Consider the following 7,367-nt stretch of genomic DNA (forward strand, 5'->3'; position numbering starts at 1 on the left):
AGGTGGTCAATCAGTGAAACATTGATTGTGTCTACTATGTGCTGATACTACTAAGCCTAGGGTTTACAAAGAAAGGCAAAATAGTAACTTGTCTCAAGGATCACACATTCTAACAAGAAAGAAAATTTGTACCTAACTAGATAATAAAATATGTATAGACATGCACAAGAGTAAGACGGACCATCATCTCAAAGGGATAGGAGACTGATGAAAGTTTTATAGAAAGGGTTTGTAAGAATGTCTGGTCTTATTTTACCTTGATGGCTTTCTTCCTGTGTAACTATGCAGCCACTATCATTGACAGTCTCCCACATAGTGTACGCATGTGCACGCATGCACACACACACACACACACACACACACACACACACTCCTTTCCTCAAATAATAATATGTAAAGTATTGGGTAATTGCTGTAATTCACCACAGCCTGGGAATAATTTTGGCTTTACCTTTTGCAGTTCTCTAAGTCTTTGTCTCTCATAACATGACCCACTTTATGTCAATCACCATCTATTGAGATATCTAAATGAATTCTAAGAAAGTATTTGAAAACTTAGGGAAGCTGAATAGGGACACTAGGAAAGTTAAAATAAGAATTATGGTTTAAATTTGAAGGTAGGAGCATTAGAGAAATTCCAAAGCCAATAAAGTGATGAGAACACAAAAAAGCACTTGTATAGTAGTGTGTTCATTATAAAGAATTTAAAGTAAAAAAAAAAAAACCAGAAGTTCTAAAGGTTACTTTGTACAGTAAATGCTTAGTTACTAAAGAACCAAATTGATACAGAGACAAGATGGCAGAAAGGAAGTAGGAACTTTTCTAAACTCCTCCATGAATTCTATCACTTAGCTTTAAAAAGTGAATCTACATGGATTTTAAATTGACAGAACCCATTGGGAGACAGTGTGTGGCAGATTCCCAACCCAGCAAAGTTCCCACATTAGTTTGAGAAGGGGGAAGACAGAGCACATGGGGGTGCACCAGCATGTACCTGAGAGCAGACTACTTTGAAGTGAGAAAGATCCCCAGACAGCAGACTCACCCACCCCAAGGTTGATTCGAAGCCTTCTCAACACAGGTGGAGGATTGGTCAGAGCTGGGTAAATGAAAGTGCAGGGCCCACAGCAGTAATGGCAGTTTCTCTTGGGGCTACCAGGCAACAAACAGTCTGGATGTTTAAAAATCACCTACCTGATTTCACAGGAGCCAAGATGGAGGGTTAAACCCTAGCTGTTCTGATTCTCCCCTCCCTGACCCAAAAAACCAAGAGATAAATGTCCCACCCAGAGTAAAATCCTCAATTAGTAGCAAAAGCCTCAGGCTTGGGAAACCTAGAAGAATGGCATAACTGAAGCAGTACAGAGTCTGAAGTCAAGGGTAAGAGGTGTCCCAACAAGCCCCATCTCAGCTGACCAGCAGGAGCTCTATTAGCCCAGGCTGGTGGAGCCAGCAAGAGCTAACAACACAAACCCAAATGCACCTTTACACCACCACAGGAATCTGCACACACTAGTCTTTCTGGCCAACAGCTTTTGAGCCTGCTGAGGTGTAGCCCAGAGACACTGTGGTGGAAACCTGAAGTGGCCAGACCACCCTTCCCCACAGGTTACTCTGTGAGCCTCATAATAACTCAGTGGAAACTTTCAGAGTCCTGGTCTTGGCCTCAGCCTAGACACCTAGAGGCTAGAGTACACAAAGTTAACAACCACATCCCTACCTCCTAGTCTGAGAAGTATGGCACATATGTACCCCAGAAGCAAATATACACTCTAAAAGTTCGGGACATAGGGAATCACAATGGGCAAGAAAGAATATATCAAGAATGATATCATCCTATTATACTGAGCAAGAAAAAACAAATTCAGAGGACAGCATGCTCTATACTCACACCTGAGACCACAGAATGAAATATAAAATAATCTGAAGCCCCCCAAAAAACATTCTTGGAGGAGCTCAAGAAAGATGTTAAAAGACAAATTAGAGATGTAGATGATACACTTAAATCTACAGTGACCAAATTGGAAAAAAATATCTCACTGAAGAAATAAAATCCTTTAAAAGTAAATTTGGATAACTGGGATGGGAGGTTTAAAATCTAACTGAATAAAATACCCCCCTAAAACTAAAAACTGTAAAAGGAGATTCAAAAACTAAGGAAAATAATGCAATAAAAATTAGAATCAGTCAAACTGAAGATAAGGACTCTATGATGCATCAAGTATCAGTCAAACAAAACATAAAGATTGAAAAATTACAAGGAAGTATAAAATATCTCATTGGAACAACAACATGACTGGAGAATAGATCCAGGAGAGATAACCTAATAATTCTTGGTCTACTGGAAAGATATGATGAAAAAAGCAACCTGGACAACATCCTCCAAGAGAGCGTGAAAGAAAATGTCCTAAGGTTTTAGAATCAGAGAGTAAAATAATTCTTGAGAATATTCACCAGACCTGTCCTGAAAGAGATCCCAAATTGAAAAACCCAAAGAAATATATTAGCCAAAATCCAGAATTACAGGGTCAAGGAAAAAAAATAATGCAAACAGCCAAAAAGAAAAAGAAACAATTCATATATCATGGAACTACAGGCAGGTTTACATAGGACCTAGCAGCTTCTACATTAAAAGATTGGAAGGAGTGCAAACAAGAGTCAACTACCCAACAAAACTGAGCATAATCTTTCAGGCAAATAGATGGTCATTTAATTAAATAAGGGATTTCCAAACTTTCCTTATGAAAAAGCCAGAGTTCAATGGAAAATTTAATCTCCAATTGCAATACTCAAGAAAAACAAAAAGGTAAGCAAAGAAAACACACTAACAGACACATGCACAAATGTATACACTCACACATGCACACACATACAAAGATAACTTGGAATTCAATAAGAGCAAACTTGTTACATTGCTATATGAGGAGATACCAGACAGTGTTAAAATTAATATGATTATTACTAATTTTAAAAGGGATATACATAGATATTGGGTGCAGATACAATGAACTAATCTAAACTAAAAACAATTATTAAGGGGTACAAAGGGATTGTAATGAGACAAAAGTCAATGATCAGGCACAAAAGGTAAACTAGGCCCCACGAAGAGGCATAAAAAACATGTTATAGTAGAGGGGAAGGAGGAAGGGAAATGAAAATCCTATGAACTTTATTCTCATTGGATCTGGTTCAAAGAGTGATAAAAATAACTATTTAAGTTTAGGATTCTAGAATGAAAAGAGATAAAAATTCATTATAATAGAGGAAATAGAGGGAGGGAGAGGATCACTGTATGAAAATTACTCTCTTTGCTTTAGGTTCGAGGAAGGAATAACACACTTTGTTAAGTATAAAAATCCATTGTGCCCTACAGGCAGTAGGTAGGGAAAGGGGGGGAGGTAAAAGGGGCAGCTGGTTAGAAGGGAGGGAAATAGTCATAAGGGGAAAGGGAAGGTAAAGACAGGGTAGTACAGGAAGAGAATATAGAGGGAGGTGGTGGTCAAAAGGAAAACTCTTAAGGAGTGAAAGGGAGAAGGAACAAGCAAAAACATAAACAGGGGAGGGAATAGTTTGGAGAGAAAGGCAGTAATCAAAAGTATGGATGTGAATGGAATGAACTCTCCCATAAAACAGAGGCAGATAGCAGAATGGATTAAAAAACAAAATCCTACAATATGCTCTCTACAAGGCACACATTTGAAACAAGCGGATATGCACAGGGTAAAGGTAAAAGGTTGAAGTAGAACATGTAATGCTTCAGCGAAACTAAAAAAAAAGCAGGGGTAGCAATTCTTATCTCAGATAAAGCAAAATCAAAAATAGATCCAATCAAAAGAGACAAGGAAGGAAACTCTATCCTGCTAAAAGGCACCATTGAGAATGAAACAATATCATTATTTAACATAAATGCACCAAGTTGTATAGCATCCATATTCCTATAAGAAAAGTTAAGGGAATTAGAGGAAGAAATAGATAGCAAAACTATGTGAATGGAGGACCTCAATCTCCCCCTCTCTGAACTTCATAAATCTAACCTCAAAATAAACAAGAAAGAAGTTAAAGATGTGAATAGAATTTTAGAGAGCCTAGACATGATAGATCTCTGGAGAAAACTGAATGGGGACAAAAAGGAATAAACCTTTTCATCAGTACATTACACATCGCCAAAACTGACCATTTACTAGGGCAGTTTACCTAACAATTCAGTGCAGAAGAAGCTGGAAAAACAACAAATTGAAAATCCCCAATTAAATACTAACTTAGAAATAATGAAAACCAAAAAGGATATGAATAAAGCTTAAATTAAGGAAACTATCAAATTAATAAACTAATAATAACTAAGAACTGGTTTTATGAAAAAAAGTAAAATTGACAGAACTTTAATAAATATGATAAAAAAGAAAGAAGGAAACCAAATTATGAGTATCAAAAATGAAAGGTGTGAATCTACCTTCAAAGAAGAGGAAATTAAAACAATAACTAGGAATTGTTTGGTCCAATTGCATGCACATAAATTTGACAATCTTAGCAAAATGGATGAATATTAACAAAAAATATAAGTTTCTCAGAATAACTGAAGAAGAAATAAGTTACTTAAATATCACAATCTCAGAAAATAAATGGAAGAAGCCATCAGTGAATTCCCTATGAAAACATCTCCATGGCCAGGTGGATTTACTAGTGAATTCTATAAAACATTTAAAGTAAAAATGATTCCAATACTCTACAAACTATTTTGGAAAACTGATGAAGGAGTTCTACACAATTCTTTTTGTGACAGAAATATGGTACTGATACATAAATCAGCAAAATGAAGAAAAAAATTATACACCAATTTCCCCCATGAATATAGATGCACAAATTTTAAATAAAATGTTAGCAAAAGTATGACAGAAACTTAACACAAGAATAATACAATCTCATCAGGTAAGATTTATTTCAGCAATGCAAAGATCATTCAATATTAGGAAAACCATTATTATAATTGATCATATGAACTATAAAACTAGCAGAAGCCATATGATTATCTCAATAGATGAAGAAAAGCCTTTTGATAAAACACAAAATCTATTCCTAATAAAAACATTAGAAAGTATAGGAATAAATGGAATTTTCCTTAAAATACTAGGTAGCATCTATTTAAAGCCATCAACAAATATTATATGAAGTGGGCTTAAACTAGAAGCATTTCCAATAAGATCAGGGGTGAAACAAGGAAGTCCACTATCATCATTCTTATTCAATCTGGAACTAGAAATGTTAGCAGTAGCAATTAGAGAAGAAAAAGAAATTGGAGGAATCATATTAGGCAAAGAAGAGACTGAGCTATCACTCTTTGCAGATGATATGACAATATACTTAGAGAATCAAGTAAAAATAATATTTGAGACAGTAAACAAATTTGGTAAAGTTGGAGGATATAAAATAAACCCACATAAATATTTGACATTCATATATATTTCTTTTTTTTTTCTTAAGCAATTGGCATTAAGTAACTTGCTCAAGGTTTAACAGCCAGTTATTTTGTGTGGGTGCCAATTATCTGAAGCTGGAACTGATCCCTGGTTTCCGGATGCCAAAGTCAGCACTCTTACTCACTGCGCCACCTCTCCACCCCCATTCATATATATTTCTAGGAAAATCCAACAACAAGAGATATAATGAGAAATCCCAATTAAATTTACTGTCAACATAAAATATTTGGGAATCTACCTGACCAAAAAAAAAAAAACCATAACCTATGTGAACACAACTACAAAACAGTTTTCACACAAAGTCAGTTTTAATTATTAGGAAAAAATATCAATTGTCCATTGCTGGGTTGAGCTAATATAAGAAAAATGGCAATGTTACCTAAATTAAATTACATATTGTGTGCCATACTAATCAATCTACCAAAAATTAATTTATAGAGCTAGAAAAAATAATAACATCATTTATTTGGAAGAACAAAAGGGCCAGAATATAAGGGGATTTAATGAGAAGAAATGCTCAGGAAGTTGTCCTAGCCATACCAGATTTTAATCTGTATTATAAAGCATCAATCATCAAAACTGCTTGGTACTAGCTAAGGAATAGAGTAGTGGAATAATGAAATACATTGGGTACATGAGACACAGCAGCCGATGACTGTAGTAATCTACAGTTTGATAAAGCCATTGAACCCAGTTTTGGGGATAAGATCTCACTATTTGACAAAAACTTCTGGGAAAACTAGAATATACTATGGCAGAAACTTGGCACAGACCATTATCTAACACTGTGTATCAAAATCAAGTATAAATGGGTGCATGATCTAGGTAGAAAAGGTGATATTGTAAATAATCTGGGAAAGCAAAGAATAATTTACCTGTTAGATTTATGGAGAAGTGAAGAATTTATGACCAAATCAGAGTTAGAGAGCATTATAAAATGCAAAATGGATAATCTTGATTACAATAAATTGAAATTTTTCTTTATGAATAAAGTCAATGTAAGCAACAATAAAAGTACAGTGGGAAACTGGGAAAGAATTTTTAAAACCAGTGTGTCTGATAAAGGTCTCATTTCTAAAATATACAGAGAATCGAGTTATATCTACAAGAATACAAGTCACTCCTCAATTGATAAATGCTCAAAGAATATGAAGAGGGAATTTTCAGAGGTGGAATTTAAATAAATCTATAAGCGTATGAAAAAAATGTTCTAAATCACTATTGATTAGACAAATGCAAATCAAAACAAATCTGAGGTACCCCATCTCAAATGTCAGATTGGCTAAGATGATAAAACAGGAAAATGACAAATGCTGGAGAGGATGTGGATTAATTGGAACACTAATGCTTTGTTGGTTGAGTTGTGAATTGATTCAATCATTCTGGAGAGTCATCTGGAATGATGCTCAAATGGCTATAAGTAATTGCATACGCTTTGAGACAGTAATACCACTTCTAATGTTGTATGCCAAAGAGATCATAGAAGTGGGAGGAAGATCCATATGTACAAACTTATTTATTGCAGCTCTTTTGGTGGTGGCAAAGAATTGTAAATTAAGGGGATGTCCATCAATTGGAGAATGGCTAAATGAATTATGATATATGGATGAAATGGAATACTATTGTGCTATGAGAAATGAGGAGCAGACAGACTTAATATTTGTCTGTAGAGACTTATACAAACTGATGTGGAGTGAGAAGAACCAGGAGAAAATTGTACAAAATTACAGACACAACACATGTGTGATGACTAGCTTTGAGAGATGGGACTCTTCTCAGAAAGGCAGAGTTATGTCAACTCCAAAAGACTCGTGATATAAAATATATCTACATTCAGAGAAAGAATTAGAAAGAACAGAGTTTGAGTGCAAACTGAAGCAAACTACCTGCTCT

Source organism: Petaurus breviceps, unplaced genomic scaffold, assembly GCF_028583685.1.
Source record: "Petaurus breviceps papuanus isolate PSGF00001 unplaced genomic scaffold, PetGlider_PUasm1.0 90822, whole genome shotgun sequence".
NCBI lineage: Eukaryota > Metazoa > Chordata > Mammalia > Diprotodontia > Petauridae > Petaurus > Petaurus breviceps.